A 25,965-nucleotide genomic window follows, 5' to 3' on the forward strand; every position below is an offset into this window, starting at 1 on the left:
CTTCCAGATCTCTACCACAAACTCCACAGTGATTCAGTTGCTTAAGTAGCTCATGACTAACTTATACATTAATATCGCAGATACTGCAGTTGCATCTGGCACAACGTGTGACGCGCCACAAAAGTTTCGGTTTCATTATTTTCATGGAATGTGGCAACCGTGGCAAAATCTGATGCAAGCTCTATCGGAGACGGTAGCAAACTGCTCTCCAGCCAATAGGAACTCTGAAAATGGGCATTCTGAAAATGGGCACATTTCACAGAATGACATTTTTAACTAATAATACTTTAGGGGTTGTTTGGGTGGGTCCCTTGCAAGCATGAAGGAAGGATCTCTCTTCTCTCCCACATAAGATATCTTTTTACGTCATTTTTGCATGATTTTTTTCCTTCCTAATCATGCACCACCTCCAGTAAAGTGCTACTACAAATTTGTTAATATAGATTTAGACTTCATTAGTTCTTTAAAGACAAAATTTAACTATTTTGGATCGTGTGAAATAATGAGCTGCATCAAACCAGTCAATGAACTGTTGTTTCAAACAATATTATCATCACGATTTCCCTTCACTTGTCCTCTCCTACGTCTCAGAAAGAATGGTGAAATGAAAAGCTGCACTGTTTGGAGATCTGAGACGTGCAGCTCGATGCTGATACCAGCCATTCCATAGGCTTACTCCTGTTCTGATTGCGACTTATGATGATACATTTGCACGTATGACACTTAAAGTACTGTCGTGGAACACAATATTACTTTTGCTTGCCCCAGGTGCCATACAGCTCTCATACAAGTCATCAGTTTGTTCCTAAACATCAAGTATTGCACTGTGGATAGTTGTACAACTTCATTGATTGACATTAAGATCTCTTATTCTCCATCGACTGATTATACTTTCATACATGTTCTTCACTTGGCACAAGACATGTACGGCTAATGAAATCAAAATAAATCCTTCTTAGTGTGTGATTTTTAATAATTTCATTGCTTTTGTTTGTGCCAGTGGTCTGCAACCTTTAGTCGCATATACTAGTCAACACCTGAATGAGAATCATGTGAAATTGTGGGATGACACAGGTCTTTAATCTCCTAACATAATTGGTCTGTTACACTCCTTCATATTTGTTACTCTTTACCTAAAGGTTGAAGTAATAGTTCTCGCTTTATTGTACTCATTGTTGATGGCTTAGGTTTTGTACAGTTGCAGAAAATATATCTTATAAAAAACCATGATACTATTTTTAGTGCATATAGCTGCCACCATTATTCAGGATTCTAACATTTGAGCTATAAATATTTTTTATTATTTGGCTGTCCAAGGATATTCTACAAACTTAAGTGAGCCTGCCTCTTACGCCCCGAGTTTATATTCCTGACCTGGTGAGGGATTTTTATGAAATCTGAGGCCTGAGAACCCAAGTGAAAACAATTTAGGAGCTATCTGACAGCAAGACAGTGGCCCTATGCAAGAAAGCGAAGAAGAACGCCTGAGGGGCACTCCTCTTTCTGACTGTGCATCACGTCGTGATTTTCAGGGCTTTAGTACCATGGGCTTTTGTATAATATTCAGTATTGGAACAGGAATTGAGAGTGTAAAGGAAACAGAATGAAACCATTTTTTTCTGCACATTTGTCAAACTAATTGCTTTTTCCTCAGTGTACAGCTCCAGCGACTCTGTCTACCCCAGGATATATTTTAAAGATAAAGCCACAAGGCTAGTGTATACGGTTTGTGAGTTATTACCCTATAAGAACCACATAAGAATTAAAACTAACATCCTGTCTTCATGGAGATACAGCTTTTCTCCTCCACATCCACAGATAACTAAAATATATAGGGTAGGTCTGTAATATCCTCCCATCTTGCAATTGGAAATGCAAAATATCAGCTGAAATAAACACAATACAGACATTATAATAAGATTTTGGCCTTGTGCCATGTCGGAAACAAGGTGAAATTATTTTGGTTTCACGAAGATCTTTTGTCCGCGTCTTCAGGAGACAATCTTGTCTTTTCACGAGCAAGACTTCTCTAATAATGAAGGTTGAATTTAAGAATGCTTTACCTTAGTAAGTGGTACTCTCGTTTATCGCTAGATGGCTCACTGCAAGCTAGCCTTCTGAGTGGGCCGTGGCGACATCATCTTAGCTCCAATTAAGATGTTTCTTGTTATCATGTCTACAATTGCGAGCCATGAAAGCATCAACATAAACATAATACTATTTAGTCTGAAAATTAAATATAAAAGGCAGTCACAACTCCAACTTGTAAAGATCAAGTCTTGATGGCACTTTGATTTTCTGCTCACATCTCAATTTTTTTGACATTTTCTGTAGCAGCTGTTATTTTGTTCCCGTGGTGACTTCATCTTCTGGTAGCTTCCAGTCTCCTGGAATTGGGTGCACCTCCAGAGGGTAGAAGAGGGTAGAGACATTGGAATAGTCTGATCCTCTCTCCTTCAGATTGCTTCAACTTGGCCACTCTAGTTACTCAATCTACCCCAGGATAGATTTCCAAGAAAACACCAAGAGGACAATGTACACGGTTTGTGGATCCTGTTCCTATAAGAACCACATCTCCCACCTAGACACTGTTGTTGTTCGTATACCCATGATGAACTAATAGCCTCAAGTATTCACTCCGAAATCTTCACCTTAGATACTCGTGCAGTTCCTGTAATAAATCTTGTCAACTGTGTTCGTGTTGATCATATCCAGGGTTAGGATATTTAGGTGCGCACCTTTTTTGTAAGGGTAAATTAAAGCTGTTCGGAAAGATATCACGGTGTGAAATTTTGTTTAGTTGCAAAGAGAGGCATTTTACACACACCTTTTTCCCTTTTTTGGGACCTTTATCCCTTTTTCTCTCAACCATACTCATAATCCCCTTTTTTCTTTAATTCCAATTTATTCTATAAGATATCTGATCAATATAAAATATTTAACTTTCAATTAACGCCTCCTCAGCTTGCTGTGTACGTGCGAATAGTAAGCCTACCTCTTTCAGTAAATACCGCGCGGGAGTTGAAAGTACACTTGCAACAATGGAAAATAATTGCGTGTTCCACAAAACCTCTTTCTCTCGCTTTACCACTATAATGTAGCCCACAATAATGCAATTGACAATGAGTGACTATCCCACCAGAATCAGTAGCCTGCTGTTCATAAATGTGAGTTTGTTACTGTGAGAGGCTTCATCTGTTCGCATGGAGGCGGAGGCTGGTGACGCAGAGATGTCAGCAATCGCACCTGCGTAGTTCTGAGAATTGAGACTGGGTTCTGCTTGAAGCTACTAGAAATCGCTGAGACTGCAGTTCCGCATGAACATTCTGGTAACTGTTGCGGTGTTATAAGAGAGTGTGGACAGCAAGTGAGTGAGTGAGTGCAAGAGTGAGTTGTGTGATAGTCGCATTGAGTTAGCAAGTGAACTGGTGTTAGCACTTTGTTACATTACTAAACTAGTGTACTACTAAATTTTACCATGCTAAAGGTGTCCAGTGCCCGATTTATTGCTCTGGCTCAGGAATTGAAACAAGATTTTGTGGAAACTGATGGAACTGTTATGCAATGTACCATTTGCGATTCAAGAATTTTGTTAGATGAAAAACACCAGCAAGATTGCATCAAACAACACATTTCCAGCTCTAAGCATCAATGGAATAAGACTCTTCAAGCAAACAAATTGAAATCGCAGCAACCTCTATTACGAAATGTGTTTCAACAGAGTTCTTAAAAAAAGCCAAAATTTGAAGTAATTAAGCATTGATTTGTGTGCAGCTCGTACACAAGCAGGAATTTCACTCAATAAGGTGAGCCATCCAGCCTTCAAGGGATTTCTTGAAAAATACACAAAGATATTAATGCCTGATGAGAGTATTTTAAGAAAAAAAGCTACATGGAGCCTGTTTACCAAGAAATCATACAAAGAATCAAGGAGAAAGTGTCTGTCTGTGATGTGGGAATCATTGTGGATGAAACCATAGACTCAATGGAACGATGTGTTTTGAAAATTTTAGCTTTTCCCTTAGCAGTGGAAAATGTTAAGCCCATGTTTTTAAAAATGTATGAGCTGCAGAAAGCCAATGCCAATACAGTAATGCAATCACTTATGGACTTCTGCCAAAAATTCTGGCCTACAGGTATCAAGTTTGAAAAACTTCTTCTTGTGGTTACGGACCAAGCTCCATACATGGTTTCAGCTGTTAACCAATTGAAACCTTTATTTCCTAAGTTGAAGCTTGTGACGTGCTTGGTTCATGCCCTTCACAGGGTTTGTGAATCCATAAGGAACGAATACAACATCGCAAATCAATTCATCTCTGCTCTGAAGAAGATTCTACTGAAAGCTCCGAGTCGTGTTGTTATCTACAGGGAAACCACTGGCCTGCCCCTTCCAAATTTCCCGGTCATTACTCGCTGGGGATCGTGGATTGAGTGTGCTGCTATGTTGTGTGAGAATTTTGACAAAATTAGAGAGTTTGTGTTCTTTGGATCCAGCTGATGCAGGTGCAGTTTCCAAGGCACAGCAATTTCTGTTACCGGAGAAAATACATAATTTGCAGACAGAACTATATTGTGTCCATAGTTACAAGTACCTGACTCCAGTTATTAAACAACTAGAAGAACAAGGTCTGGAAAAGTAAATACAATGGGATATTTTTACTTCCATGAGGGAGCAGTTAGATGGCTTTGCCGAAGACAAATTTGAGTCTAGTCTTCAGAAGAATCCAGACATTGAGGAATTCGCCACATCTGTAGAGTTGCCATTCTGAGTGAATACAAGGTTTGCCTCACTGGTTTCTGTGGATGTCGAAAGAAGCTTTAGCATCTACAAAGACATTCTATCTCCTAATAGAAACAAACTTACTTTTAAAAATGTAGAGATGCTTAATGTCTTGAAGGTACAACAGCTTCACGTTTTTTACCTTTTTTGATAAGTGATAATTTGATGTACAGGTAAACCTCGTTTTACGCGATAGTTACGTTCCATGGAAGTGCCGCGAATACCGAATTCACGTAAATCGTGAGTCAATTTATATGTAAAATATAGGATTAGGTTTCTGTTTACTCACATGTTAAGTTTAAAATAGCAGAGATTATTAGTATTTTACAAAAAAATCATTATCATGTTTTTGAAACGCATTTTAATGCAAACTTGATACACTTAAAAATGTAACACTGAAACACACAATTATAAAATAAATTCTGCATACAAGCTCCTGGCTTTAGCTTGAATAGCAGCTCCGGAGAGAGGCATGTGTTGTTGGTTGTGATGCTCAGTCCTATCCATTCTTTCCATCGTTTCCAAGCGAGATTTGGTCCTTCCAGTCACACGTAAGTTAGCAAAAGATTGAGCAGTTTTTAGAATTGATTCAGCATTGTCACGAATAGTTCTCACAGTGGATTCACTAAGTCCCAAAGCACGCTGAATGTCAACAATACGCTCATCTTTCTCATAGCAATCCAAAACTCCTAACTTTGTTTCTCATGAAAATGACTTCGACAGGCACACTTTCTTTCCTTTTATCCTGCATTTTAAATACACCTGTCAAGTGCAACTTCACAGCTCTACTGACCGGAACTGATGATTCACGTCTTGACATACATGACGGAAGATCCACGTAGAGATATGCTTGTCTCGTTTAACCTTGGGCACAATATATTGTAGGTTAGAGTTAGGACTGCATGTCTGTACCCGCCTTGAGGTATTACAGCTTCCACATACAGTATTCTTAACAGATGGCAGCACTAGACTAACACCAAAAACGCGGATAACGAATCCACGTATAACGGGGTTTACCTGTAATTGTTTGTAATTCAATAAACTAGAATAGAGGAAAGAGAAATCGTTGAATTAGTTGAATTAAACCAGCACGTTTTTTGTCCCCCCCCCCTTTTTTTTTTTTACCTTATTTGAACACCCTACCCTTCCTTTTTTTCATCTGAAATTTGCACCTAAAAATCCTAACCCTGGACTCATATTATTATAAGTTACACCCTGCAAAAATATTGTTGGAGTTAATGGCCCCAATTGATCTAGACTGTCAGCAGTGTACATTAATAGTCTTGAGTTTATAGTGGCCTCACAATCGCACAATATAGTATACAGCTCTTCATAGCACACTGAGGCCTGCCCTAAGATTCACCTCAACAGTTCCTTCAGCGTTCTAACTAGTTGTTTCAAACAGCCACCTCACGAGGCTTCCATGGGTGCAGTGACTTTCTAGGTAATCTTTTGGATGAATGAGTAAATCATTATTTTGTTCCAGTCCGATGCTTGTAGTGCATCACTCAGTCTCACGTAATTAGTTCCATTATCAGAGTAAAGTATGGAAACTCTTCCTCATCGTACAATAAAACTTAACATTAAAATGAAAGCATCAGTAATTAGCGATTGCACCAATTCAGGATGCACTGCACAATACGTAACACATGTAAGCAATACGACCCAGGCCTTTTCTTCAGGTTTAAGGTACATTGATCCAGCATAGTCTACTCCTGTGACCTCGAATGCTGCTGAGAATCCCATCTTATCTCTGGGTAATAGTGCAAAGGCAGTTTCAACTGAATGGCCTTCTTCCTTGCATTTAACACACCTTGCAAGAACTTGTTTGGCAGCGTTCCTAACTCCCAAGATCCAATACTTTTCCCTGAGTCGAGTTAAAAATGTCAGTAGTCCTGCATGTTCTGACCAATAGTGCTCATAAGAAATTAGCCTGGTCACCACGTCATGTTTGGAGGGCAACAAAATGGGGCTTTGAATGCTTCATATTCCTCACTTCCATTTTGTCTCGCCGGGCTGAGTGGCTCAGACGGTTAAGGCGCTGGCCTTCTAACCCCAACTTGGCAGGTTCGATCCTGGCTCAGTCCGGTGGTATTTGAAGGTGCTCAAATACGACAGCCTCGTGTCGGTAGATTGACTGGCACGTTAAAGAACTCCTGCGGGACTAAATTCCGGCACCTCGGCGTCTCCGAAGACCTTAAAATGTAGTTAGTGGGACGTAAAGCAAATAATATTATTATTATTATTCCATTTTGTCTCAGCCCTCAAAACTCCCTTTTCATCCTTGAAGATCTTGAATTTCTCCAAGTTCCTGCGTGTGACCCTGTTAGCATTCTTTCTGTATCAGACTTAACAATGTATTCTTTGCCTCTTGCACTTCTCCACTGAATTCACCTAATTTTCTCTGGTTCGTTTTACAAGTATTGTAGAATAACCTGATGATCCAACTGATCATTCAGATTGTTTTGATGTAACTTGAAAAGTACAGCAAGCATTTGGAGAACTCTGTAGAGCAACATACCACACTTGATATAGGCCTAACTGTCCTTTGCTGTCCAGCTCCATGGCTAAATGGTTAGCGTGCTGGCCTTTGGTCACAGGGGTCCCGGGTTCGATTCCTGGCAGGGTCGGAAATTTTAACCTTAATTGGTTAATTTCGCTGGCAAGGGGGCTGGGTGTATGTGTCGTCTTCATCATCATTTCATCTTCATCACGACGCGCAGGTCGCCTACGGGCGTTAAATCAAAAGACCTTCATCTGGCAAGTCAAACTTGTCCTCGGACACTCCCGACACTAAAAGCCATACACCATTTCATTTTTGTCCTTTGCTTCTCCCTACTGACTTCTACTTCTTCTCCTTCTTCACCACGTTGGTCCCTCCTTCCATTTGCTCTCAAAGAGCATCCTTAGACTGCAGCCCCTTGATGGAAGATCTGAAGCATTTAGGGTCCTCAGTAGCTAGTGCCGTCATCAGTGTTGCTGTATTTACAAATTTCTGTACAGTAAAAATTCCAACAACGGTCCTCCAATTGTCAGCTCTCTTTATTCAGGTCAGTGCTGTCGACGAATCACTCCAAAAGAGGGTCTTGCAATCCTATAACCCTAATGGCTCTTTCACCTGTGTAGAAATTCTTGATGTAGTCGCTGCAGCCAGCAACTCTGAGTGAGGAATAGCAACCTTCTCCATGGGCCCCTACAGCTTTCCTTGCCCTCAAGGATGTACAAGCTCCATATGCAATTTTACTTGAGTCACAATATATGTTCCAATCAAGCTTTGAATTTGCTTATGACGTTATCGGGAAGCTCTTAATTCCATCGGAAGTTTTGTAACATTAATCTGGGTAATACGGTAGTTGGGCATGTAAAACCAAGTGGATTGAAAACTCTTTGAGCAACAGATAACCTGAACAATTCCCCCCCTGCATCCTTATCTTCTTGATGAATTTAGATGCTGACCCATCCATGAAGGTCAGACTGTGCTTGAAACATCCATGCAGTAGCTGTCTTTCCACCAAAAGGATCTAAAAATATCGATATCCCATTTGCTAATTTAATTTGCAGGAACATCTTTCTGATGTCTGCTATCACTTCTAAACTGCATCAAAAGCTTAGGGATTCCTTTTTATCAGGCTGATGAGGAAGATAACTATCCTCATTCCTGTTGGTGAAGAGAGTCACTTCCACTATCCCATCACGTAAAGATTCATTAATGACTTAGTAATACGCCTCCAGTTTACCCATGATTTCCACTCTCTTGTTTTTTTTTTTTTTTTTTTTTTTGCTATTGGCTTTACGTCGCACCGACACTGATAGGTCTTATGGCGATGATGGGACAGGAAAGGGCTAGGAGTGGGAAGGAAGCGGTCGTGGCCTTAAATGAGGTACAGCCCCAGCATTTGCCTGGTGTGAAAATGGGAAACCACGGAAAACCATCTTCAGGGCTGCCGACAGTGGGGTTCAAACCCACTATTTCCCGAATACTGGATACTGGCCGCACTTAAGCGACTGCAGATATCGAGCTCGGTGCTCTCTTGTTAACTGTCCTCAGTCTCTTCTCAGCGAATTCTTAGTTGTCCTTCAGAAGCAGGGTAAGCAGACCTCATATCTTCCGTCTTGGTCAACTTTCACGGTGTCATCAAAGAATTTAAATATATCTGCTTCCAAACTTCCCTAAAATTTCTAAAAGGGCCAGTGACCTAGATTTAAGGCCCCTTTAAACAACAAGCACCATCATCATCAGCCAAACTTCTAAAACTTCTAGATGTAACTGATCAGCTACATCAAATTTTGTTAAGCAGTTGAGGTTAGTTACTATATTGCAGTTGCTCAGAATCCTACACTGCCCCGTAGTTGCCTGTCCCAGCTTAGTTTTGAGCGTCACCGTTGTATTATCTAACTTAACCTTTTGACCTGTTACTAGTTCAGTCACCAATCAATCTCCGCTGATCTGCATTTAGGGCAGTCACCATGTGGCAAGATTCCCTATCAGTTGTTTACGTAGTCTTTTCTTAAATAATTTCAAAGAATTTGAGAATTTATCGAACATCTGCCTTGGTGAATTATTCCAATCCCTAACTCCTCTTCCTATAAATGAATATTTGCCCCAGTTTGTCCTCTTGAATTCTGATTTTATCTTGATAGTGTGATCTTTCCTACTTTCAAAAACATCACTCAAACTTATACATCTAATAATGTCATTCCGTGCCATCTGTCCACTTACAGCTTGGAACATACCCATTATTAAAAAGTTTACTATTAATTTATTGAAAACCACCTATTCAATACTTTACAGTCTTTATGACTATGATATAATCATTCTATTAAGGTTGTAATGGTACATATTTCACTTGTCATTGCAGGCATCATCAGCCATAAATTCTATACTCTAAGTCAGAGCTATTCTTAAAAACTAATTGTTTACAATAATTTATATTGATGTATAAGAACATTATGGTCGCATTTGGATTGAATTGGTTAATCCTGTCTTAAAGTTTTAATGGGATATCATATTTATGTCCCCATCTAATGGAGATAATATAAAATGATATTAACACTCATAATGTTGATACTGAGTTGACAATTGAAGTCTAATGGGAGTCAAAATATTTACACAGATTTTTCAGTATATACAAGAAAACGATTTGTGGATTAGCTAAAATCTTCTGTAGATTAAAACATTTTCTTTATTGAAACAAGAGTCTTTATTAATAATATTCGAAGTAAAAAAGATGCTGGTTAGATAGCAAGTATAGCTAGTGGAGGATGCTTGATCAAGTCTCATTCATATAACAAATTATTCCATCTTCTCTTTAAATATGCAGGTATGCTGCCTGGGTCGTGGGGCTTGTGAAGTTGTCACCTGTGTAAGTGTGAAGAGGAGTTCAACTGGATTCTTAGGTGTGAATCAAAGGGCTATATGATGCGTGTTGAAGTCTGTGAAATAAGACAAAAAAGTGTGTGAGTTGCTAAAATTGGAGTTGTAGTGGAATTAACCTTCTTAACACTTACCCTTTAGACTTTAGGAGAGATGTCTGGCAGCGTTGCTTGTGTGAGGTGGTTTGACAGTCGCTTTACCTCTTCATCTGGAAGGTGAGCTGTAATGAATGTCCTGAAAGAGTGGGGAGGTCCCACTACATATGCTTACCAAAGAGTTTATGACTCTTTTATTAGCGCCTTTCTTCTCTTTTTTTGATGAATCGATGCTTTGTTTAATGAAACAACACACGGAATCAAATGCTCAAAAACAACTCAAGAACACGGACTGGACCGTGTCGCTCGAGGAGTTGGAGGCTATGATTGCCATCATGTATACTGGGGGTGTTCTGTTTTCTAAAGGTGTGTCTGTGGATTATTTATGGTCACATTTTTTGTGTACAGCAATTCTTGAAGGGCACAATGTCAAGAGAGAGATTTTGAGAGGAGCTCAGATTAGTTCGATTCAGCGAGAAATCAACCTGAGCTGAGCGCCTGCCAGCTAACAGGTTCGCTCTTGCCTCTGAAATCTGGGACGAATTTTGCCACCCAAGTGAAAATACAACAGTCTACGAAGATATACTTCCGAACAAAACCAGGTGCAGATTTACCTAAGCCCAACATGTATGGCTTCAAATTCTAGATGTGGTCTCAAAATAAATCTGCAGTGCGTTTCCATACCTTGGTAAGATCAACGCGCATCCAAATAAGCAGCCACCGGGAGAACCCTTCGTGCTTCGCCTCATGGAGCAGTTTTTTTTTTCTTTTTTTTTTTTTTTTTTTTTTCTGTTTGCTTTACACGTCACACTGACACAGATAGGTCTTATGGCGACGGGAGCAGTTTCTAAACCAAGGGAGAAACGTGACGACAGACAGTTCTTCAAATCTTTCCAACTTGCTAAGGAGCTCCAGGACAAACATCTTCATTGGTGGGAACAATTAACCTCATTCGTTATGAAATCCTTCCTGAGGTGGAGAAGTCCAGGTCTGAATTATACTCTTGCAGCAGACTCGGAACTCACAGTGAACATCGACAGTGTACCGTGCGAAGAAGAACAGGAACGTTCTTCTTAGCTCGTGGCATGCTTAAGTAACAATGAACACAGAACGAAAGAAGCCAGAAACTGTAACTTTCTACAACGGCACAAAACACAAGGTAGGTGTTTTTGACCAAATATCTCGTAAATATACCACGGAGGCTGCACGTGTGAGGTGACCAATGAATGTCTTTTACAATATCCTAGTCCTGACAGCTATGAGTGCTTGGATCATTTACAAGCAAGTAATGGTTAGGAAGATAAGGCAGAATTTCATTCTCGAGCTGGCAAGTGAACTAATAAGACGGGACAAGCAAGGGCAGCGATGACGACAGCATCATCAACAACCATAAGAGGGGGCTGTAGGACCGTGTCAATCTAAAAAGGAGACGTGCCAGGTTGGTCTGTGTAAAGGGAACAAGTCTAGGCCTGGTGTTGCCTCCAGCAAGTGCCTCATAGCAGTGTGCAGAAAATGTGCATGAAAAGTAGAAGTTGTATGTGCAAAATATTTAGGCTGTTATAAATTTTCAGAAATACTTTAAGAAAATTAAAAGTATTGTTGCAGTATGGAAAACTGACTAAAGAAAGGTGTTCAATTGGTTAATTTGGTGAAAACTCCTTAGAGAAACAGAAACATGATGCAGTTGTTTGTGATCTTTCATGAGTCCATCAATAATATAAAAGCTCCATACACAAATATCAGGTCTGTATTTGTGGAAATACAGTAGAAGAAAATACATCCCTTATTGAGTTCTAATTTGAACATTTCCAAGCAATTCTTATGATAGGTCAAAATGACTCTCTACCTCTGTACTAAGAATGTAAGATTCTCATCCGTTCTAGTGTTGAATTGTTTACAATCCTGTATAGCTGAAGTATTGAATGAAGTCTACTGAGTCATAATTTGTTGGAGTCTGATTCCTTTGATAAGATAGATGTTATTTTAATCATCATCATCATCATCATCATCATTGGCAAGGCAACCCTTTGTCGTGCTTGGCATTCCTCAGAAATTTCTGCCATTCTTTCCTGTTCAGTGCCTTGCTCTTCCAGTTCATTATTCCCTGGATCCTAATGTCCTGATGCATACATTATTTACACCTCAGCTTTGCTTTGCCTAATTTTTGAGATCCTGCTGGCAGTGTATTGAATATTATCATTAGCATGCTGTACAGTACATGTCCTGCCTACTCTAGCCGTTTGATCTTAAAGACATTAACCCTTGAGCTGATAGTTGATATGTCTCTTATCAGTGGGTATGCATCATACATTTGCAGTACCTGTTGTATGTCACTGACATGTATTGTTCGGATAATAATAATGAGTTAGCTGGAAAATTTATAATGTCCAATAACGGACCATTATATTGGTATTATAAATTCACTCATTCGGGGCAAATATTTTAGGTTCCCTATGGGAATCAACATCTACATCATTTGATGGCCAGGCAGGCATCTATTTTTGGAAATGAGACGTAGCTCTCATAGTGCATTGGCACTGCTGGTGACTTCAAATAGCCTATGCAGTGGCCTCCACGGTATGCACTAGCCTTGCGTCTTGGGTGGTGTGCTAAGTCCCAACTGACGAGCCTAACTTAGCACACGAGGGCGAAACGCAGACAACCAAGAATGAGTTAGCTGGAAAATTTATAATGTCCAATAACGGACCATTATATTGGTATTATAAATTCACTCATTCGGGACAAATATTTTAGGTTCCCTATGGGAATCAACATCTACATCATTATATAATACACCGAAACATTCATAATGTAGTAAATATTTGGGCAGTGGTTTGCAATTTACCCTCAGTTTAATCCATTTTTTAAATTCTGCTGCTTTAAATGTACAGTACATCCTATTCAAAATTATATCGTATTACACGTCAAAGAAAAATGTATAATCAGTTTTTCTAAAATTTTTGAAAATATTCATTTTATAGAGAAATTAATTTTGATGATTTGCCTGCAAACTTTAAGTGGATAGTGCTGATACTTTACTTATTATCCACTAAAAAGTAGAATGACAGCTTGGCTAGCATGCATGCATTGTAGCCTACAATATTGTCGAGCTACTCTGGCCAAGTTCACTACGTGCATCACTCCAACCAAAACAACTATCGTCTAGATCAGATTCGTCACTTGAATTTACAGATGCATTTTCCATCACAATATCTGCATCATAACTCCGAAAATTTATCATTTGTATATGAATAACCAAACAGTAAATAAGGAAAGGAAGTTGCAACAAGAATAACATGTGGTTCAAGGTTAGTACGAATTACGACCTTTGTTTGTTTAAAATAAAACATGTAAATGGATGTATTTAGTACCAGAACATTCCACATTCCAATGAAAAAAATATGCCTGATGGTTACTGCCACCTAACATACAAATTCACAACTACTTCTAGTAGTATTTGCTGTAGGTGACGATATATCAACAGCGGAGGATGAGATAGGTGCACACACGTCAATGTATCGTCACCTACCGGTTCAAGGATTTACAATATTTGGTTCATTAATTAGCATGTTAATATCAAAGTTCTGTCTTCTTCATAGGTACTCTTGTTTTCTGCTACTGGCCCAAAAACGCATCTCAAAATTCTTCTCTCAAAGATACCAAGCTGTCCATCAGATCTTGACAGAAACCACTTTTCAGAGGCATACATTAGTATTGATCTCACTCAGAGCTTGTAATTTAAAAAATGCAGAGGGCAGAAGAGAATATGGATTATTAAAAAATGAAGTAGATAGTAAGTTCAGGACAGCTAGGTAAGAATGGCTGAAGGAGAATTGCAAGGGTGTTGAAGGTTTTATGGTTGTTGGAAAGGTAGATACTGCATATAGGAAAATCAAAGAAACCTTTGAAGAAAGGAACATATCCAACAGTTAGGAACAAGGCACTTGGAATTTATGACATACCCTAAGAATTACTGCCTTTGAAGAAACCAGCATGGCAGGGTTATTCCCTTTAGTGCGTAAGATGTATGATACAGGAGAAGTGTCATCTGATTTTAGACAGAATGTTGTTGTACCTGTTCCCAAGAAAGCAAGTTCTGACTAGTGTGAAAACTACCACAGTATTACTTTAGTATCTCATGCCTGCAAAATTTTAACATGTATTATTTAACGAAGAATGGAAAGGCAAGTTGAAACTGAGTTGGGAGAAGATCAGTTCAGTTGCAGAGGAAAGGTAGGAACACGTGAAACAATCCTGACTTTACGTTTGATCTTAGAGGAACGAATTAAGAAGGACAAGCCCACGCAGGCCCTACATGACTTCCGTAGATATAGAAAAGGCATTCGATAATGTTGATTGGACCAAGCTATTTGAGATTCTAAAGGTGATCGGGATCAGATACTGAGAAAGAATTATCTACAGTCTGTACAAAAGTCAATCTACAGTGATGATAATCGAGGTCTTTGAAAAAGAAGTAGCAATCCAAAAAGGAGTGAGGCAAGGCTGCAGTTTGTTCCGCCTCCCCTATTTTTCAATGTGTATATAGAGCAAGCGCTACAGGAAATCAAAGAGGAATTTGGAAGGGGAATCTCAATCCAAGGAGACAAAATCAAAACCCTGAGATTTGCTGATGATATTGTTATTTTATCTGAGTCTGCAAAAGATCTGGAGAAATAATTGCTGAATGGTATGGGCCGAGTCTTGGGTAAGGATTACAAGATCAAACTAAATATGTGCAAAACAACAGTAATAGATGCAGTCGAACAAAGTCAGGTGATGCAGGAAATTTTTAGGAAATGTAAGTCTTAAAGGAAGTATATAAATATTGTTACTTGGGTAGTAAAATAACTAACTATGGCAGAAGTAAGGCGGACATAAAATGCTGACTAGCACAAGCAAGGAAGGCCTCTCTTAAGAAAGGAAATTTGCTTACTTTGAACATCGATATAGGAATTAGAAAGATGTTTTTGAAGACCTTCATCTGGAGCATGGCATTGTATGGAAGTGAAAGATGGATGATTACTAGCTAAGAAAGAAAGATAATAGAAGCTTTTGAAGTGTGGTGTTACAGAAGAATCCTAAAGGTGAGATGGGAAGATTGAATCGTGAATGAGGAGATACGGAATCAAAGTGGTGAGAGGAGATTGATTTGGCTAAATTTGATGAGAAGAAGAGATAGGATGATAGGACACATCTTAAGACACCCAGGACTTATCATTTGGTTTTCGAGGGAAGTATAAGCAGTAAAAACAGTAGGGGTAGACCAAGGTATGAATATGACAAGCAGATCAGAGCAGATGTAGGATATAGTAGTTATGTAGAAATGAAAAGATTAGCACAGGATTCGGCAGCATGGAGAGCTGCATTAAACCAGTGAGTGGACGGCTGATTGAAACAGCAGCAGCTTCCTCTTTCAGTTCTTGAGATTTCAGATATTTGCTAACATAAAAACACTGATTTGCATGGAGTGCCCATCATTACTAACATTCTTTTACAATTGAAGTGAAGTTGCATACAACTTCAAATTTATTTCTGTTCATGCTGATCTTTATACATAATTTTTCTTGGTCCCAGCCATTTACTGGATCTTATACTCATTAATTTACAGACTCGTCTTTCTTTCTGCTGTTTCCATTTTAGTAAAGGCCTTTCTCATAGGTCTTGGTGTTCTTGCTGTAATATCAGTATCATCCACAGATGCTAAAATCTAGACTGATATATAGAATATAGTGCCCTCCCTAATAATGCAAGAATCTCAGATCATCTTCTCTAATATAGTTGTAACATACTCGGACACATGGACCTGTGTAAGTAGGTTGTGGACAAAGTGACCTATTTGTTTTATGTCCTGTATGATGAGTTGTTGTAGAAAATGTGATATTGGTTGGGAATTATAGCTTTTTCCAAGTCATTCAGAGTTTTATTCAGTTTGTTTGATGCACTAAATCTGGTAGATTTGTGTCCCTTGCCATTTTTTGGCGACCATAAGAGGACCTGTTTAATTTCATGCATGGAGATGGAACGATTGAATGACAGTCAGCATGGAGGGGTTGGTTAAAGCAAGGAAACCAGTGTGAGTGTCTTTTACAAAAACGTTTATAGCAATTCATGAAGCTATAAATGCTGAAGTGTTAGATCATGAAACAATGAAAATATTGACGACTGAGTTGGAAAAGGTGGTCACAAAACTTGTATTGCTGGATGAAAAGGTACTGGATTTGTTATTAGATGAAAGTGAATAGACCTATTCTGAAGAATATGTAGACATAGAAAGCTATTGGGATAAATTGGATGAAATAAGATGTAAACTAGAAGATATTCTACTGAACCCATGTAGTTGTACTGTAAATCAATTTGCCAAAATACTAATGGGATTGCCAAGCTCTACTGTAAACAGAGGAGTGAGAATGATGTGTGATACGGATATATATTTTAAACGAATAATTAAATATTGGTTGAGGCTAATGACGGGGGTGTAAGGTGAAATTCTAAGGATACATACTAGCACCAAATGATAACATCAAAATGAGTTTTACTGGTTGGATGGAGGGAGAAAAAATGGATCAATAAGGACTGAAATGTTAACAAACAGAAAAATGAGAGGGATCGTTTGGTGGCTAATGGGAGTATACTGTATAAGGATAAGGCTGTTGTTGTTTGAGTCATCAGTCCATAGACTGGTTTGATGCAGCTCTCCATGCCGCCCTATCCTGCGCTAACCTTTTCATTTCGACATAACTATTGCATCCTGCATCTGCTCTAATCTGCTTGTCATATTCATACCTTGGTCTACCCCTAATAAGACAAAAAATGAGGAAAATTGATTAATTTTATGCAATAAAGATATGGAAGTGGCTCACCTTCTAAAAGATTGTAAGAAAGAAGAAGGATCATAGAGAAATACACTGCCTGACAAAAAAAACGTTAAGTACCCAGAAGGAGTGGTCCAATTTATCCCATTTTGATATACATGCATACCATTGATGAGTGAGTAAATGATTAGATTAACAAGGATCTGTAATATGTACAACGCTCACCAGAGTGCATTCGTAATGGCACCATCCTGTTGTTGATAAGTTCTTACCAGTCTACTGCTGTGAATCAGACAATTAAGCAAGACGTGCAGAGAGGACTACGTACAGTACAAAGCACCCGCGATGCCTTGCAGACACGTTAGACAGCCTATCCATCAACTGACAGCATTTCACAGGGGCCGCATTGTGGGACTGCATGAGGCCGATTGGTCATATCGTGCAATTGCCAGGAATGTGAGCCATTCAGATGTCGCAGTGGCCTGATGTTGGACTCAGTGGATACATGAGGGCACCCAATCGCGTCGTGCAGGTTTGGGTCGACCAAGAAACACCACCCCGAGGGAGGACCGTTGTATAGTGCACCAAGCATTGCGGGATCCAATAACTTCGTCACCCGCCATTCGTGAACATGTACTGGAGACTCTACAACAACCTGAGAATTCCCGCACAGTGTCTTGACGACTCCCATCCACCGGATTGGGGTCCTACCGGCCCATGTATCGGTTGCCATTGACACCAGAACACCGGCGCCTGCGTTTGAAGTGGTACCTAGCCCGAGTGGCATGGACAGAGGATGACTGGCATCACATTATGTTCAGTGATGAGTTCTGCTTCTCCATAACCTCTAACCATTGTGTGCGGGTGTGGCGGCGTCGAGGGCAGATCCTGCCCATATTGTAGTGAGCCATAGAATATGCGTTCAGGTCAGCTGTAATAGTGCTTCGTTAGTCTCTGATGGCATAGCAAGACGTCATAGGCATTCTGTGTCCACACATCCTACCCCTTATGGCACAGCACCCTGGGACAGTGTTCCAACAAGATAATGCACGTCCACACACAGCACGTCTACCTATGGACTGCCTAGAGCATGTTGAGGTCGTCCTAGCAAGATCTCGGACCTGTCCATCATTGACCACGTGTGGGATGACATTGGAAGAGAACTCCATCCCATAATCAACCTGCTGGATCTCGAGGGACAGCTGCAACAACTGTGACAGCTGTGGACAAACTTGCCTCAGGAGAAGATCCAAAGGCTGTTTGACACCATTCCAAACCGCATAAGGGCATGCATTGCAGCCGTGGGGGGGGGGGCGACACCCTATTGACCTCTGGCGCCAACATTCCACCTGTAACTGCCAGTGGCCTTGTCTTTTTCATCCCATATTGTAATCAATTCAGTGTCCACTTCTGTAGTGTAACGGTTAGTGTTTATTAGCTGCCATCCTCGGGGACCCGGTTAGATTCCCGCTACTGCCAGAAATTTAAGAATGGCAGGAGGGCTGCTATGTGGTTGAAATGGTACATGCAGCTCACCTCCATTGGGGTTGTGCCTGAAAAGAGCTGCACCACCTCGGGATGAGGATACGAGTTTACTTTATCAGTGCAGCATACTGTATGTAGTTCCATTCACTTCCAACCACTCCTTCTGGGTGCTTAACCTTTTTTGTTAGGCAGTGTATATAAATGGAAAAGAGATAGGTAAGATCGAAAATGAACCTGAACTTTACACTATTGTTAAGTTATTAAACAGAGAATGGAAGACACCAGGAAAAACAGCAAAAGTATGTAATATTATATGAGAAATGTGTAAAAAACAGGGAAGATGCATGAAGCTAGTAGTAAGGATATGCATGTGGAGGCATCCTCGACTCTATGATGCAGTTAAGATCTAGGAAGTATCTCAAATGCTAAGTTTATATAATCATTAAGTAGAGATAGGTCCAAGTATTATTTATAGAAAATACTGTATATTAGTAAGCCTCCATGGCTCAGGTGACAGGGCGTTGGCCTCTCACCGCTGGGTTCCATGGTTCAAATCCCGGTCACTCCATGTGAGATTTGTGCTGGACAAAGCGGAGGCGGGACAGGTTTTTCTCTGGGTACTCCGGTTTTCCCTGTTATCTTTCATTCCAGCAACACTCTCCATCATCATTTCATTTCATCTGACAGTCATTAATCATTGCCCCAGAGGAGTGCGACAGGCCTCGGCAGCCAGCACAATTCCTATCCTATCCTTGACCCAGTCAATAATTGGAAAACGGATTGTAGGTTTTCATTTTCACTGTATATTAGTAAGTATACTTAAATGATTTTGAAATTTTTTCTTAGTTGGATTTTCTTTAATGTTGTGTATTGTAAAAAGCTAACTGCATGCATTACAGTGTTCTCCCCAGAAAGTCTCATTAGCCGGGTGGCAGGAATGAGAAGCCAGGTAGGGAATACTACGTAAAAAATGTATATAATAAAATTTCAGTGTATTCCCTTCAAGGCATTAACAATAATATCGGACAGTTAAATATTAACTGCAAAATTGAAATATTTTAGAGTTATTATGACGAACGAGACATAACAGTGTTTTCTAAACTTCTAGTGTTCTACTGCTCATTCATAATATGTAACTCCGGGGCTTACCACTCAGTTGGTGTGGTGGTGGTGGTGGTGGTGGTGGCGGTGATTATTGTTTTAAAAGGAAGTAAAAATAGGCAACCGTCCTCTATTAACATTAATCAGAGTGAAAAAATGGAACGGGTCTGACACTTCGAAAAATGAAGGTATTGGCCAAAGAGAGGCAAGGGTCACACAGGGCGTGTAAGTGAAAGACTCCCTAGGCCTCGTGACATAATACCGTTGGGATCTGAAAAGAACAAGAGTTGATCAAGGGAGGTTGGATAAGAGGTTGGATAAGGTAGATGAAAGTGAGGAGCCTGGCACAAGTAAGTAGAAGCAATGCCAGGACTCAGCTAAGGGCCCCGTTGTCGCCACCCCACGCTCCCAAGTTATGAGCCGTTGGGGCCCCTTTCAGTCGCCTCTTACGACAGGCAGGGATACCGTGGGTGTTATTCTACCACCCCTACCCACAGGGAGATATGCCAATGAGTTTGTGACGTCCCGCAGAATCGAGTATTTGCATCCATTAATCCAGACTGCGCACGACACTACATGACAGTCAAGCTAAACATTTAAACTCTGATGTAACTGATGCAATTATGCTGACAATAATGAAGACTTCTTATTTAAATAAACTGTTTTATAATATTTACATCTTAATTTGGAGCATCCAATGACTCAGATAACTAGCACATATCTCGGTTAGGTTACGCAGGTGGTCTGTAAAAACGGTTCTAGGGAGAACACTGTATTAATTATGATTACAGTAAATGAGTACTTTCTCCTGAGTTGGCGGTCATCTGTGACTGGGAGAGAAGAGTATTCTATTAATTCATTCATTCTAAAACCGGAGTTCATAGAGGGAGATGAAAGAATTGTAGGCTTATCATCTCAATTAGAGTGCAACTGTAAAATGCTTAAGTTTACTAAGCTTGAACTAGTGAAGTTCACAGGGGAAATTATGGACTGGCTAAGATTTTGGAGCCCATTTAACAAGTTCACGAAAATAATGAGAAATGGAAGATACATTTCAGTATGTGATACAATGTACTGTAAGTGGCAGCCGTGCAAGGGAGATTGTGAATAGTTTTCCCACTATAGTAGAGAATTATCCTAAGGTTATTGACAGTGCTCAGATCCAATTTGGAAGGGATGAATTATTAATGGTATATTTTGTTAGAGAACTATTTTGAGTAGTAACACAAAAGACTACTGGCAAGAGAGAAAATTAACCTAACACTTCTAGGACTACATAATAAATTAGAAACACAGCTGAGAGCCGTAGAATCTATAGGAATGGCCAGTGACATATGCCTCAATGTTGTTCCTAATAGTGGAGTCTGATCTTTCTGACCACGCTGGGTGGCCGTGTGGTTAGGGGCGCGTAGCTGTAAGTTTGCATCTGGAATATAGTGGGTTTGATCCCACTGTCTGCAGCCCTGAAGATGGTTTTCTGTGCTTTCCCATTTTCACACCAGACAAATGCTGGGGCTGTACCTTAATTAAGGCCCACTCCTAGGCCTTTCCCATCATCGCCGCAAGACCTATCTGTGTCGGCGCGCCATGAAGCAAATCTTTAAAAAATCTTCCTGAAAAGGATCTTCGGGCGTGACTAAGAAATTAGACAAGTTCAAGTATCGTACAAGTCAGCTCGCGTTTTGGGAAGCTAGAACAGCTGGTTGGTTTTCTCAGGGAAGAAGTGGAGAATGAGGAAAGGGTGCACAAGCAGGGTTCGTGTTGTTCGATGTCAGAAAGCAAGTTAAGAAAGACATGAATGGAACTGAGATAGAAATCAGCCCAACAGCTATTTCGTTGTTTGCCTCCAAGCACAAAGGGAAGAGAGAAGTGACCTATGTAGGTTTTGTGCAAGAATGCTAATGAGAGCAAGGAATGTTTTCAAGCTCAGTAGATGAGTTTTGCTATAAACGGAAGAAGTTGTCAGAGGGGAAATATTGTTTCTCATGTTGGAGGTTAGGTCGCTGGGTGAAAATTTCCTTTATGTGGAAAGAAGCATGTCATTTTAATGTGTCCTAACCTGAATGTGAATAGAGATAACATTGAAGGCAGAGTTACAGATGGGAAAGGGAAAATGAGTTGGGTAGTGTTGTAATGAATGCTCAAGAGTCTGTACAAAAATGTTTACTTCAAACTGTATCAGTGAAGTTGATATCAGCTGGAAAGGAGAGAATAGTGAGGGCTCTTAGTTACACTGGGTCCCAGCGATCATATATTCTACCGGAGACGGCAACTGAGATTGGGCTGCAAACCTTTACAAAAGGAAACTATGGTATACAGACTTTTTGGAGGAATAGAAACAAGCAAAGGAGAACATCATATTTATGGGATAACTTTGAACAGTCTGAAAGGTGAAGGTGATGGACCAGAAGGGGATCTGTGGATAGATACAAGGACTGAAGTATGTGCTGTGGATGAAAGAAATTAAGGAACCATTTCTAATTTCGTGCTAGGAACGTCAGAGATAACAATTCTCATTGGTGCAGATGTGGCTGGAAGACTGGTTGGCAGTGGCCATAAATTGAAAACAGGTCTGGTAGCGATGAAGACTTTTCTGAATGGATGCAGAGAGAAAGATTTAATTCTGATGATTATATTTCAATGGTGAACTTTATATTTATCAGAGTGCATCTGTAGCAGAGCTTTGGAAGTTGGACTCCATCGCCTAAACGACCTCATGCAAACCAAGGCTAGGAAGAAAATGAAGTCAGTTGCTGTCACGTACTTCCACAAAACCTTAAAAATTGATGATGATGGAAGATATGAAGTAATACTTCCTTGGTGCGAAAGTCATCAGTATTAGAAGGTGAACAAGGAATAGTCAGATAAGAAAACTATGAAGCATGTGAAGCTGTGTTTAATGAATGGTCAGCATCACCAAAGAGTTAACAGAGGAAGAGATAGGGACCATTACCTCACTGAGACTTGTCTTCAATGCTTCCTGCAGAACTAAGGATTCTCCCTCTCTCAATAAATGCTTGGAGAAGGGACCGAATGTTACAGAAGTAACACTCACTATCCCTAATTGGATTTTGTGAGAATGAAATAGGAATAGTATTCGACATCAGAAAGGCCTTTCCCCACTGTCGGCAGCCCTGAAGATAGTTTTCCATGCTTTCCCATTTCCTCATCAGGTAAATGTTGGCAAGAAAAGAAAAAATGGTCTTTCTTTAAAGTACGATTCTTATGGTGCAAAGATTTTGTTGTGAAGAAGCTGAGGGAAGATCTTCTATCATTGGCGAGTGGTTTTCAGGCTCAACTTCAGCCCCCTTTTCTTAGGAACGGTATTGGATTTTCACTGAAGACTTCTGCGACTTCAGAGAAACTGCAGAAAATGTAAGGAAGTCTTTGTTTGTTGAAAACTGTGTAACCTCTGTTAACACAGAGGAAGAGTTAAGTAAACTTGCTGATAACTACGAGACATCTGTTAGCAAGGAAACAGGTTGTCCTTCGAGGCTGGGGAAATACCTTCTTAGAACAACAAACTGCTTCAAGAAATAACACTACATCTGTATTGGGTTTGGTGTGGAATCGGCAGGAAAATGTCTTGTTCTGTGGAAAGATTCAAATTAAGTGCCATGATGGGAAGGTCACAAAAAGGAAAAATGCTAGCTTTCACGCACGGTTGGTTTGATCCCGTCAGGTCCATGTGTCCACTTATGATAATCCCTAAACTTACAGAGATGGTGTGTATCGATACAAAATTCACTGCATTTTTCAAGTTTGATGGCATGTCGTAACTTAACCTTCCTTATCAGAATTCACATTGGTAGTCGCCAGTTACATATACACTAAAAGGCAAGAACCTATTAAAAAGAATGGTAGAAAATATTTCTTTTTAGCAATGCATGATGAGCTGATTCCCCTGTAATGTCAGCATAGCATGATGTCACCTTTATTGTTGATTAGGCATATGACGCTTAAAAAATCAAAAATCAAATCAAAATCTCTTTTATTTGCAAATGAGGTGTCTACCTCGGTGGCAAATGGTACACTAAAATACATTATTGTCAAGCAGTAAATATTAAATTAACAATAGAAGAAAATTTTCCTATAATACAATACAATTTACGCTAACAATTTTTTCTATTAAACACACAGCTCTCTCATCCTTAATAAATTTATATTGTTTACAAAATTCTACATATAATATCTCCTGTACTACTTACAACTATAGTCAACTGATATACTGTATGTGGAATTACTTCAAATGATACTATACAACTGGTTTAAGATTAAACTTTACATTGCATTTATTTACTTTTTTTTTTTAACCCATTCTGAAACCTAAGTAGCATAACGACCTGCTGCGTCTTAACCAGAGCCCCTTTTGCCACCAATTTTCAGAGTTTCTGAAGGGCCTTCACAGCTACCGTAGCGGTCCCAGGGCCCTCGAAGTCCCCACTGTACTTCACCCCTACAGGCAGTCCCCTACTTTGGCTGTCCAACTCCTTAGACCACGGGATGGAATTAATTTAATCACACACATTATTTTTAATTTTTTATTTATAATAACCTGCACTGGTCGAATGCACTCTAACACTTCATTTATTTTCTCTGTTGCTGTTTATTCTCTTCTTGAATATCTGTACAGATTTTGAAAAGGATCAAACACTACCCCTGGTAAACTGTTCCACTCCTTCACACCCTTCCCAATGAATGAAAATTTACCCCAATCGCTTTTGCTAAAATTCCTTCTAATTTTATATTTGTGGTCTGTCCTGCCGATATAATTATTTTCCAACTGAAGCCTCTCACGGATATCTCCCCATGCTTCTTCTATTGTATAGGCTCTATATAATCCTATAAGTCTAGTTTTCTCCCTTCTCTTACTTAAAGTTTCCAACCCTAGTTCCTTTTAACATTTCTGATACACTACTCTTTCCCCTGAAATCCCCTGTTACAAATCTTGCTGCTTTCCTCTGCACACTATCTATTTCTTTTATTAGGTATTCTTGGTGAGGATCCCAAACACTGTTTGCATATTCCAATAATGGACGAACCATACTTAAGTAACTTTTTTCTTTTAATTCTTTATTGCATCCTTTAAGTAGCCTCATTATTTACACTATAAATTGAGGATAGTTATGTCCACCTTTTCAATACAAAAACAATGTGACGTCATTAACACATCACATATTTATTACCTTTCAAACATTGGGACCGGTTTCGGCATTATTTGTATGCCATCATCAGCCATAGGAAACTTAGTGACAAGGCCTAAGTACAATATTAACATAACTTGCAACAATTCATATATATATATATATAAAAATGAACATATTCTTACAATGACTATTAAAATTTTTGGTGTACACCATAAAACCTTAGATTAAAATTGGTAGCATATTTTATGCGACATATTATGACTTAATACAATTATTTGACTAAAGTTAAAGCTTTTTGTCACTTTTTATAAATATTACAAAATGTTAATAGAGCATCCTGATAACAATTTTCAATCTTTAAAAAAACTTTTATAACTACTAGGCGTTAAAGATAATAGTGCATTTGTTTGGTCGATAATACTAAATTGGCATGCATTAAAATGAAATCGACCGGGCGAGTTGGCCGTGCGCGTAGAGGCGTGCGGCTGTGAGCTTGCATCCGGGAGATAGCAGGTTCGAATCCCACTATCGGCAGCCCTGAATATGGTTTTCCGTGGTTTCCCATTTTCGCACCAGGCAAATGCTGGGGCTGTACCTTAATTAAGGCCACGGCCGCTTCCTTCCAACTCCTAGGCCTTTCCTATCCAATCGTCGCCATAACACCTATCTGTGTCGGTGCGACGTAAAGCCCCTAGCAAAAAAAAAAAAAATGAAATCGCCTACTGTCAGATTGGAAAACAGTGACCTATTTGTACTAGGTATGGGGATAAGTTACATTATAAGTCTGTAGTAATTCTATAACTTGCGTTAATATAGTTTGGTTATTTAATAACAAGTCGAATAAAATGATAAATTCGGCTGATATTTTAAACTTTAAAACATTAATTGTCCATTGTAGAGGTCCCTTTTTTCAGTGAAGATATATAGTGAGCAAAACAGTTCCTCTTAGAATTGATTGCAGGTTCACTCTATTTTAGGTGGATTTTGGATTGAATAAATTTCTTATTTCGTAATGTAATGTCGTTGAGCGATGTTCGTGATGTAATATTCCGTCTTTTATGCTGATGTTCATAAAATGTAGATCGACTTGATAGAAGTGGACTGGTGAACCAAAATTTCTTGGGCCATTACATTCAAGGTCTTTGAGGTTCTAGAAATATCTCGATCCAAG

General features: G+C 39.5%; 1 protein-coding gene across 5 annotated transcripts in view; it reads left to right on the forward strand.

Moving 5' to 3' along the window:
- The window catches only part of LOC136864380 (ATP synthase mitochondrial F1 complex assembly factor 1), a 198,789-nt gene that overhangs the window by 59,349 nt on the left and 113,475 nt on the right, over positions 1-25,965 (forward strand). The gene's annotated exons all lie outside the window — the stretch shown is intronic.

Source organism: Anabrus simplex, chromosome 2 (assembly GCF_040414725.1).
Source record: "Anabrus simplex isolate iqAnaSimp1 chromosome 2, ASM4041472v1, whole genome shotgun sequence".
Taxonomy (NCBI): Eukaryota; Metazoa; Arthropoda; class Insecta; order Orthoptera; family Tettigoniidae; genus Anabrus; species Anabrus simplex.